This window comes from Dermacentor silvarum, chromosome 1 (genome assembly GCF_013339745.2).
Source record: "Dermacentor silvarum isolate Dsil-2018 chromosome 1, BIME_Dsil_1.4, whole genome shotgun sequence".
NCBI classification, from domain to species: Eukaryota; Metazoa; Arthropoda; class Arachnida; order Ixodida; family Ixodidae; genus Dermacentor; species Dermacentor silvarum.
Genome location: NC_051154.1, coordinates 198,134,352 through 198,146,683, shown reverse-complemented (window position 1 = coordinate 198,146,683; position 12,332 = coordinate 198,134,352). Strand labels below are relative to the sequence as shown.

The following is a 12,332-nucleotide window of genomic DNA, read 5'->3' as shown; positions in this document are numbered from 1 at the left end:
TTCGAGCCCCAGACGATCCGAAACCTTTGAACTAATCACCAAAGATTGAACCATCGACGATTGAAGAAGCTCGGGGAAAACCATAAATTGCTGACGAGAACAACATGGCAGCTGTCTTCAGAGCTCGAGCGAAGACTCGGGAAAGGCCTTTCCAGCCCCTTTCCACGCCCAATTCCGAAAATAAACCGACCGGGAGTCAACTACACGAAACACTACCATCGTAAGACAAAGGACAGGAAAATCAAATTTAAAAACCCTTGACGATTAGTATGTGGTGCAAAGTGCTTGTATGAGTGTACTGTTTGTTTATTCATACATCATGAACAGAGTGTTTTGTTTGTGCTATGTAAACTACTCTACCACAGTTTTGTATAATTGTACATGCTCTATTTCATATTTTTGCCTTGTTACGCGAGAGATGTGCTATTGTGTAGTACAAGTGTACTTGTTACGCGAGAGATGTGTTATTGCGTAGTCCAAGTGTACCTGTGTGACTTGTGTTTGTACTTGATGTATCGCGAGTGAAGTAATGTGTGATTTGTGGTAGACTGATTTATGGACCTACGGACTCGTGCGTAGTGGACTTTTGTGCGCGCTACTTTTGTGTTTTCTTGAATATTATCGCATAATATTCTTAAAGTGGGGGGCAGTGTCATAAAAGAGCGCGTAATCAATGCACGCACCGTGTGTCACACAAGCCAACGAAAGAAGCACGCCGGCGTCACGGCAGCTTCAACAGAGGGGGAGAGCGCATACGCCTCAAACAGCCGACGCGACCAACGGAATCTAGAAGCGACGGTAATGAGAGAGAGAGAGAGAGAGCGCGCGGCGTGCCGAGACACCTTCTGACCCACCGAGTCGAGAGAGAGAGATTACATCAGCGTGAGCGTGCGCCTACAGATGAGTGACCACCCCCCCTCGACAACACTCCGACGGCGGCGGTCGAAGCTGCAAGAATTGACTGGAAGATTCCCAGGCTTTGGCCATGCTATGAGATCACAACTTTGACCAAAGGTTCCAGAACCCCCGGTGAAGGCTATAAAAACACCGTGCGGGAATCAGAAGGGGTATCAGACCGCGCCGGTGAAGTGATGTGACGTGAAGACTGACTGTCTGCAGAAGAAGGGGATTCCCCGGCAAGCTAGTCGACGAGTTCGAGTGTCACTATTCATTTTGTACTTTACGTGTTGGACTCTTAGTGCTTGTCATTAATTATTTTCCTGTGTTTTGTGAATACCCATCTGAATTGTATTATGATGTATCTAGCCTAAGTGTGCACCTGTGTAAGTGTGCACTTGTGTGAAGAATATATTTTGTTGTGTTTTGACAACTCTGGGCTCTGACTCGGTCTTTGGACAGCAACCGGCATTCGATGGCGCACCAGAGGGCCCCTTACTAATTGTCCTTGCTTTCGTGGGATGATTTTTGGAAGCTGATATGTCGGCTTTGGAATTTGGCCCGGCGTTGGCGCCTCGTTCACGCGGTGTGTGACTGTAGGCTCTGCTTCTGAGATACATGTGATGCGATCCTTCGTCTTCAGTATCAGCGAAGGCAAGGAAGGAATGTCACTCGAGGGTGCTAGTTGTTACAAACAGGGTGTCTGTGTTGGCAGTGAAGCTTGCCTCCTGGTAACACAGTAACGTAACTTGACATTTTAATTACTTCTATGTCCCCTAATAATGAACCAATTTGAAAAATTCTTGCAGTAAAACATTGCTAAAACATTACCCTTGTGGCACTTTACAACTTCTGTTGTATAACCAATATTTCTGATTGAGCCTGGTGAGGGACCCTTTAAAAGCAGTTTACATGCATATTAGAAAAGCTAACTGTATATCGTTAGTTCTAAATAATGCTCTCAATTATAGGAAACACCTGTGTGCTGAGATACGACCAGTATGTGGGTGCCTTATTTTGGAGATGAACAGTATTTTCAAGTTATCAAGACTTAAGTAATATGGCTTTACTCATAGAAGAACATATTTTATTATCATGCTAGCATCTTTTTCTCTGTGGCAACCACTTATATTGAACCATGGAACCATGGGCACAATATTTTGAACGTCGGAAGTTATGAGCATTTTTGTCTCACATTTGTCAATAGCATGTCATCTAAGTAAAAGACACCTTGAAACACTCACTTATCGCTTCAGCTTGACTATGTACTTGTCTTTTTTCCCCCTCTTGGAACGCAAAGTAATCTGTGTCAGACTGCATCATGCCATAAAATTCAGCCTAGTGAAGCTGGACTGATATGAAAACATCAGTTGGCAATCGTTGTCCTCTGGTTCAATACGGTGTGGCACCTTGTTTATAGCAATGGTTATTCCAGACTTTTTTCTGGATAATACCTGCTTCGTTTCTTCCGTTCAGTATTTTGTCATGGAATTATATTGGCTTGTCACTTCAAATGCTTACTCTAGGTGCTTATTCTCTGCACTGCTTTTGGGGGAACGTGAATGTCGGTGTCACTTTTTCCACAGGTGTTTTAATGAATCTCCTGTTCTTCAGCTTTGGGGTACTGTGATCCTGTCGTAAATAATTAAATGTGTTCAGGTACTATCAAGCTGAAGAACAGCAGATTCATAGATTCATACTGTAATGGTATCTAGTCCTCTCTTTCTTATTGTGGATTGTGTGATGACGTTGTAGTAGCATTGTTGAACTTTATTGAGTCATATTAATCATATTGTGCAAAGTTTTATATATTGTATGTACAGCCTTTGTCTAAAGAAATGAAGCCAATATTTGAAGAATACTCAGTGCTTGAATGCTGTGATGGGCGGGTACTTTTTGATGCTTTGACAAAGACGGCAGGAAGCTGACAAGACATTTTGCATTCAGCTGCCATCAGTAACATAGTGGCTCTCTTTCTTTTGACAAAGGCTGTTTATTTAATGTGGTGCAATGTGGCTGGCATAAGATATTCATTCTTGACAACACTGTTCTTCACTTTCTCTACTTGTGTATTGCTTGTGTATTGTGTATTGATAAGATGTGAAGAACGCTGTATTCTCATCCTCACCATGTAGCATTTGAAGAATGTGTGATGGATTTTTTTAGTTTGGTTTGGCATTTTAGGCTGGTTTCTTCCATATTTTGTTCTAGGGGCAATGATAAGATGTTTTCTTTTCTATTCATGTCATTAACCTCGCCATGGTGGCTTAGCAGCTATGGAGTTGCCGTGCTAAACACGAGGTCGTGGGATCAATACTTGGCCACGGAAGCCACATTTCGAGGGGGGGATATGTGAAAATGCCCATGTTCTTTGCATTGGGTGCATGTTAAGGGGCAACTCCGACGTTTTTTTAACCATATTAAAATATTGTCATTTTCCAATAGCATTGACAGTCATGTCACTGTTAAGGTGGTTCAATTTGATTAAAAGCTCATCAATAATTTTGAACAACCAATAAACGAAGTACTGAAACCGAAACAGGTCGCTGCTTCGTTTGACATAAACCATGAGATGATGACGTCAGATCTTACACTACCATGATGTAAACACACAGAACATCTAAACATGCAGTACATGTGGTGCTAACACCAAAAAAGCAAAGCTGATGATGTCTTCTGATGACATGAGGAGCTTTTCCAGCTCTTTCGAACTAGACAATGGCGATTTCAATGATGATTTCCGCGATGTTACGAGTGCTGAAGGATCGTTGTTTGCTTGTGACCCGCCACTGTCATGTGAGGCAGCTGATGTGCCCCAAGCTCAGCGCATTGTGCTGCGGCACGACGAAGTGAAGCACTGGCTATCATGTTTGTCAAAACAATGATTGTTGGCCGTCATCTTGTTGAAAAAGGAGCCAGCTTCATCGTTTCTGGGCGAGGTGATGGTGTAGCCTCTGACGTCACAAACACAGGGTGCCCATTAAATAGTCATACAGCTGTTGGCATTAGTCGGGAACACGCAACCGATCTTTAAAAGTTCATGTTCAGGGAAACTGAATGACTTGCAGTCATATCGTATCACACAGGTAATCGGAGTGCAAAAGAGAACATATATTCAAAATTTTAATATGGTCAGTGGACATCGAAAAATTGCTGGAGTTGCCCTTTATACCCCCGGCGGCCAAAATTAATCTGCAGTCTCCTACTATGGCGTCCGTCATAATCAGATCGTGGTTTTTGGCCCATAAGAACCCAGATTTCAATCATTATTGAATCACATTTTTCTTGCCTGTTAGATCTAATAGACCTCCATAAAGCCTTCTTTCTGGTGGCTCTGCTTAAGCCGTGTCATTGTCTTCTTGCACATAAGCATTCTTTTACAGTAATTGAATAATCTGTATTCATTATGAATTGACTGTCTGCTTTCGAGCAATATATAAATCGTTGAGCTTATTGATTGTAATTATTGTTCATATGTTTTCTGTTTGCTTGCACTTAGTAGAAATAATATTTTTTGCAGTTATTTGTTAAAAACCCAATCCTTCTTTCTCCTATACTACTTTATTTTGCATTTCATTGTGTTGAGTGCTCCAGAGAAGTTGAGTGGTAGCACTTGGAAGCTAGTTTATTTTGGTCATTGAATGCATTTTTTATGTAGTATTCAACAGCAATTAAAATTTTGAGGGGAGTGTTATGATCGACATTCTTACTTCATTCCTCCATTCGACCACGTGTGGTCCCAGAAGTCCTGCTTTCACTGGTGGGCCATGTTTCTCTAGTTATATTTGTATAAAGCTCTATTTTGACAGCCATGCAATGATAAACACACTGTGCACAATGCCATTGTACAAGTGGTTAGAGTGGGCCAGGCCCATTTTCTATCTCTCAAAAGATTCTCCAGAATCGCCTTTGTGCCAGCCTCTGGCTGGAGAGTTTTTAAACACTACAATCACTTCGTAGCATGCATTCTCTTGTTCTAAATTCCAAGAAGTAGCTGTGCTTTGCTTACTATGTTTATACCATGCAATAATGCACCTATTTGGGTAAAATAAACACGGGAGCACATAAGCAAGTGCACAGTGGCCCATTAAGATATTGTATGGAGTACTAGGCAGATATCGTACGCTATTTTTTTCATGCTGTGCAATGCCTATTGTTTTCTATCCCTTTGTGTGGTAAAAACAGTGGCTTACAATGGTGCATTTTAGTTGTGTTCTCCACAATGTACATGACCATAAACTGCATTGATGGACTGCATTGCTTGTTCTTTGTTGAGGTAGCTCTTAGATTGCAAGACATCATACCTGGTTTACCTTTTTGTGAAGTGTGTATCATCATATTCTTCAATGTTATTTATTTATCTATGTAACTGCTTACTGGTATTGATGTCTCATGTTAAGAAAAACAGTGACACATTAAAACAGCTCGACTATTAACATTTCCACTGTTAACACCAGATGCTCAACATTTCTGTTTCCATAATTTCACCTTCACTTATATTGCAAGTGTTACTGCTACAAAGGCTGTGGTAAAAGGCACAAACTTTAATGAGAATGCCGACATGGTCACAATGGGTAACACGGGCAAATACTGTGGTGTACAAATGTCTGTGCACCAAGTTAGTAATTTAAACAGAAAGTATCCTAAATAGTCAGCAGTTACATAATTTTTTACCTGCACTGTTGTACATTTACTTCTGTTTTTGTGTGAGAAATATGGAGGATAGAATTAAGCTTTGAAAATAGCATAAAAACATTGCTATTTCACTTGACTGAAGTGGCAGCACATACAAGGGCTGCACTATAGCTCTCAGTTGAATAAGTTTTATAATAAAAAACTTAATTTTTTTAATCTTTTTTATTGTGAAAGTATGTTTGCATTTCGCAAGCCTGGTCAATAAAGAACCACATATTCCCTTCTGGTGTTGTGTGCACAATTGTGAACACCAAGATCATGCATGAAAAGAAAAAGTACTGATGAAAATAATATTTAAAGCATGTTGCATACACCATGATACGCTTCTGATTGGCCCTGCACTGAAAGTTTGAATATTAGGTAGCATGGCACAATGTTTCAAGTGTAAAGTGTAAGGTGTAAAGTGCTTTAGTAAAATGAGTGAGGTAGATGGCTGGGTGCATGCTTTCACTGACAGTATGTCATGTAACATGGTCTGGCTTTTTTGGACTGTTTTTGACAATAGGCATATTTTTCAAGTAGCTAGGTAGGTGCTTTCCAGTCATGCTATACATGAAATAACTGACGTTCTCATATCTGACATGCCTGTAGAGAGTTCTCATATGTAGTACACATTCTATAAAGATAATTGAACTGGCTGAATTTAAAATTCTCAAACCATTCCCTTCCTTTATGTTTTTTCATGATTGTAAGGATGCAATAAATGTGTTGAAACTCAAGTTCCAATTGAGAAAATTAATTGGTGTGTGAAGGAAATAGGAATATTGAGCAAATCAGAACAGTGCTTTGTTTGAGATTTTTTCAGATCGCTTCTCAGGACCTTCATTAAAGTTCTTTGTCTGTCTGTCTATCACCCTCAAAAACTACTGAACTAACAAAATGCTCATCATTAGCACTAGCACCTGTGTGTTCTCATTATGGGCATTCCTTAAGTGCAATTTGGTTTTCATTATGCAGGATCAAAGCATTCATCTTGTCCAACAACTACTGAGGAGGACAAGTCGCAACAAGGACACCTCCACCGCTGTGACTTTTTTGACTATGAAACTGGAAACCTGCCAGACCTAAAAATGCACACCCCAGTCCACACAGACAGGCGACCGTTTCAATGCCATTTGTGCCCTCAAAGCTTCGCACACAAATCCTTCCTGATTATTCATTTGCGCGTTCACTCAGGCGAGAAGCCATTTCAGTGCACTTCATGCTCTCTGAGCTTCTCGCAAAAGGCCACTCTTAACAGACACTTGCGTGTCCACACAGGCGAGCAGCCCTTTCAGTGTCCTTTGTGCGCTCAGAGCTTCTCACAGAGATCCAACCTGATTACTCATTTGCGCATCCACTCAGGGGACCGACCATATCAGTGCCCCTCATGCCCTCAAAGTTTTGTGCATAATTGTGATTTGAAGCATCACCTACGCATCCACTCGGGCGAGCGACCATACCGCTGCACCATCTGCTCCAAGTCCTTTGTGCGGGTTAATCACTTGAAGCGACATATGAAAACACAGCACCATGACAGCCCCGAGTAAGTCACCAGCCTTGTAGGTGTGCATTATGTGTTAGTCTAAAATTATGAATTTACATACCTGCACAGTGTGCTGCATAGTGTTGTGGTGCATCAGGAAGCAAGTGTTGATATGTTATAATACGCTAAACTTCCAGGTGACTTCACAAGATGTTTCAGCATAATCTAACAAGTTGCAGGAAGAGTGCTGATATTCCTTTCATTACATTAACCATATTCCTGCGGTATCCCTTCATGTGCAGGCATACCAAATTTAGAAGCCATCATCCCTCAACTATGCCTTCAAAACACTCCTGTTTGCAGTGAAATAGTCAGGATAAATTCTGAATGTTAGGCCAGTCATTGGGACTTGTTGGTCTCCTCCAAATATACTACCCCCTCAACAGGTATGGGCATTGCCGAAAGAAAAGCATGGTGCATTGGTTGTGCAATAACAATTATTCAGTTAACTATGAAAGCATTCCGCAGCACGATAACAGCTCAAATTTTAAATGATAGCCTGTGTGCCCTTCCTCTGGAGGGTGCCCTACGTTTAGGTGGGGAATCAAGGTCGCACACATAAAGGCCTCACCAATTACAGTCAGTGTCCCGATTTTTTTACTACCTAGGTACTGCGCAAACGTAAAAAAAAAAAAAAAAAAAAAATGTGAAAAAACATGATTTCAAATTATGGTCCTCTGCATAAATACCAGGTAGCATCTTGTTCATAGTGATGATTTTTCTACACAAACCATCGATATCAAAATGGATTAATGGATGAGATATCAAAATGGATTAAGGTGCTCTCAAGCTGAAGAACAAAGATCTATTGATTCATACTGTCATGGTATCTAGTCCTCTCTTTTCTTCATGCTGTGAATTGTGTGAGGACATTGTGGCAGCATGTGGACTTTGTAAAGAGTTTCATAAAGCTATATTATGTACAGCCTTTGGTAAAAGAAATGAAGCTAGTAGGATCACAAATGCTGCTTTCTCATTGAGAAGTTAGCAGTGCTGGAGGACTGTTGGGTGCTAGTACTTTCTGACATTTTGACCAATACAGGAGGGGGTGAACAAGGCATTTCATGTTCAGCTCTCATCAATAATATAGTGATTGTTTCTTTTGACAAAGGCTGTGCATTTAGTATTGTGCCTTGTGTGAGAAGTTCATTACTGGCAACACTTTTGTTCCCTACTTTCTCTACCTATATGTGTATCACAAGTAGATAAGGAATGCTATATTCGCATCCCCGCTATCTAGGATTTGTAGAATGTGTGATAGCTTTTGTTAGTGGCTGTGCAGTTGGGAATTTTCCTTCATGTGTGTGACTGGTACTTTCAGTTTATGTTCTGTGGGCATGAAAAAATGTGATGTGTTCTTTTCCTCTGGCATTTTTATTGCCTTTTATATGTAGTAGTCTTTTCTATGTATTTTTTTTTCTTAATACTCTGAGCCATGTCATTGTCTTCTTGCACGTAAGCATTCCTAGTTTAATGATCTGCCTTCACTAAGAATTGACACTGTCTCTTCTGGAGGACTATATAAATCACTGAGCTTGATGGGTGCATTGCTAATGTTGTTTGTATGTTTTCTTTTTGTTTGCACTCAGTGATAACCTCCATTGCAAATGTTTGTTAATAAACATAATCTTTCTCTTTCTTGCTTTTAGTCTCCTTAGCATTTTATTCTCTTCGATGCTCCAAGATAATATCAGTGATGTCACTTGCAAGTTTTATTTCTTATTATGACTTATTCATCAGCAATTTAATATGTGAACCAGTTCTTAAGATCCATGTGTATTTTCCATTTACTACATTGCTCCATCTAAGACTCTGGTGATACTTCTGTTGTATCTTTCCTTGATACAGATTTCATGTGAATATTTTAATAGTTTGATTAGCCTTTAGTCTGAAAATCACATTTTCAAGGCCTTTTTATGTCTTGTAATTTTTACAGATCCCTAAAATTATTGAATTTTAATTTAATGTAAACAGTTGCCGAATGAATATTCAGACTTGGAGAGACTCACCAAAAAGAATGGCCTGACTGTAAAAAAAACTATAGTTACCTTTATTCTGCAAGTGGCTTTAAATCTTTTCATTGTGATGTCATGCATATCTATCCTAGTGCACATCACGGCAGAACGTATTTCGCCCAATATCTAGATGAAATTATTTCCAGTGCCTGGCACCAAATCGTGATTTGATGGCCGTGTAGTGAGCGGCATGTCATGCTCACAGTTCACGTGTGAGGGCTCTCAAACACTTGGTGAATGGCCTCCTTGTAGCCAGAGTGACAGAAATTTATAACAGCCTACTTATGGTGGATAGAGGGGAGCATTATGAAGGGTGCCTTATCAACACCATGGGGGAGGAGCATGCGGAATGAAGTGAAAATTTGGCCACCGCCAAGGGCACTGCTGTGTGCAAAGGTGCCACGCTTGCGATGGCCGGCCACTGACTAGGCTTCGCCGGCTGCGTTGACGCTTCGCTTTTGCTGCTTCATTGTCGTCATTTGTGAAATTTGTTAGTACTGTTCGGTTGTTATGCTGCCACACGAGCAATTGGGCTCCTCAGAAGACTATTGGATGGTGTAGCGAACCATGCCGTCACGCGATCAAGTACGTGCTTTGCTCCCGGATGCAAAGGCAGGTATAGATCGTGCTCGGTAACACTTTTTTGTTTGAAGCCCCAACTGATTTCTTGCGAAGGGAGCAATGGGCCCAGAATATTAAACGAGCTGACAAAGGAGCTAACGAACGACAGCGTGATTTGGGAACATGGGCCCACGGGAGCTACGGAGGCCAGGGTAGGTAGTAATGAAGAAGGTCCCCTAGGGGAACCTCAGGCTATCATTGCCTTCATGAACAGAAAAAGGAAAAAAAAAAAGAGAGCTCACCATGCAATAGGCTACATAAACATGCAGGGCGGCAGAAAATAAAAAAAAGCAATATGGTTACAGAAGGAAGAGCACTTAAATAGAGAACAATTAGGTGTGCATGAGGTTACAGAAACAGTGCACCTTAGATACTTAGAAGAGCCACCAGTGATTGAGAATTAAGTTTGGGATGAATACAACCGAACTATATTGGAAAGAAAGGGAGGCAGGGGAGTCGGCATGCTCACATATAAGAGGAGAGCCAAATAAAGAGTGAATTGAAAGTGTCGAGAGCCTCTTTGGTAATCAGGCACAGTAAGTAGACAGAAGACTTGGCTGGGCGTAACGTATTTGGGGATGGGAAAAATTGCAAAGAAGAAACAAGAGTTAGTGGAATGCCTAAGTGCTGATATTAGGGGTTTTGGGGAAAATGCCGAAATTATCCTGTTAGGTGACATGAATGCCCACATACAGGATCAAGACGTTATACCGACAAAAACGGAGAGTTAATGCTAGATCTCTGTAAGCAACGTAACCTCGTTATAGTGAATACGGGGCCTAAATGTGATGGTCAGATCACATCGGAAGTCAGAAATAGGCAATGGACCATTGATTACTGTCTGATGATAGAAGGAATTAAAGTTGAGAGATATGGTCATTGATGAGGAAGGGTATAACAACATAGGGAATGACTGTACTCTTGCATAATTTTAAAAATGGGGATATGTACTTTGGAAAGAGCAAGGAACGAAGAATGGCCAATCCTGATTTCAACGCTAAATAAATGACAAATATAGTCACAAAAATCGAGAAAGAACTTGAGAAATGGCCAATCAAAGAGTGGGAATATAGTGAGGTACGTGTAATAATGGCAGAAATAAGGAAAGAGAAGCAACATGTTTGTTGTAAAGGAAACCAAAAAGGTGGAACAGGGAGATACGGGAAGCGATTGATAAAACGGCAGAAAGCATCACGAGAGCATAGGCAGGCAAAAAAGCGCAGTTGCCGCAGGATGAAATAGACAGAAAATGGGAACTATATATACCGGGTGAGAGCCATGGTTCAAATACTGGTTCAAGCGAAGATTAAAGTTGAAAGTGAATGTTGGTTGTCAGAAATACGTGACAAAAAGAAGGCTGCACCTAGAATATTTTGGAACCATAACTTATTAGGCAGGAAGTCTGGAACAATACAACATATCCTAGAGGAAGATGGAAACAAACTGGAAGGGGACGCGGTAGTAAATTACGTCCAAAAAAATGTCGCAGTTTCACCCGACAGGCGAAGCATCAATTGCGATAGCAAATTAGTAGAGCTATACGGAGTAAGGATAGTAGTTTTATCAGCTGTGTAAACTTGGACACGCAGCAGCACCATGCATCGCGCAGAACTGTTGTCGACGCCGTCGGTGTTTTGCCCGCGTTCGCACCGAACGCGCGCGGCGTTGGTGACTGTTGCCGGTGCCTCTGGGGGCGGCTCGGAGGTTTTCGACGAGATCAGAACGGGACACTCTTCGAGCAGCGTCGGAAGTCTTTACCACCTTCTTGCCTCGCAATGTCTTTATATAATTACGCATTTGGTGCCGCAGCTAAACGTCGCCTCCCCTCCCTCCCTCCCTACCTTCCCCCACGACCTTTCGCGTGACGGAACAAGTCGCGTTTGCTCTCTATGGACCCTTTTCGCGGCGATCCCGTGGGCGCTGCCATGTTTGATCACGTGGTGACGCGTCCATTGCTTGCCTCAACTGTCTCCATTGCCTCTTAGTTTACAATAGAAGTGTATGACGCCGGCGCGGCTTAGAAAACCTCTGTTTTCGGAGATATCGTAGACGGCGACTATAGGTGGACGACACGAAGCTTTGATCACAGCTTCAGAGAACATGCAAAAGCGCCTTCGGAGCTAATTAAGCTATGTCCAAACGGCGCAAGCACCGTATACGGTGCTTGTTCTAAAAGCGGGGCCAAATATGTGTATTCCAAGCTATCCAAACATTCCGCTCATGACTTCAGTCAGGATTAGTGTGCTTTCCTCTTTGTTCTTTATTCGGCAAATATTTTGAAGCAGTGGCTTGTCAGTTTCTGACTCAGTGAAGTTACTCGGTGCGGCCACTATCTGATTATTTTCTGCCTAATCGCTCGCGGCCGGGTGTGCTCAGTTCCGATAGATTTGTTCTTGCTGCGCACAAGGCTTGAAACGTAGCTGTTTTGTACATTGTAATACCTTGTAGCAAATATATATTACAGCTAGTAACTCGCTTACTCTTGTGGACCGTCAAGAAACATTCAGCTTCGACCATTCGTGCGCCATCGGTGTAGTCCGTCATTTATTGTGCGTATACATGCAGTGCGCATATATTCA

The 12,332-nt window shown here is 41.7% G+C and overlaps 1 pseudogene; it reads left to right on the top strand.

The window, feature by feature from the left end:
* Positions 1-12,332, top strand: part of LOC125941614 (uncharacterized) — a 51,411-nt pseudogene that overhangs the window by 11,609 nt on the left and 27,470 nt on the right.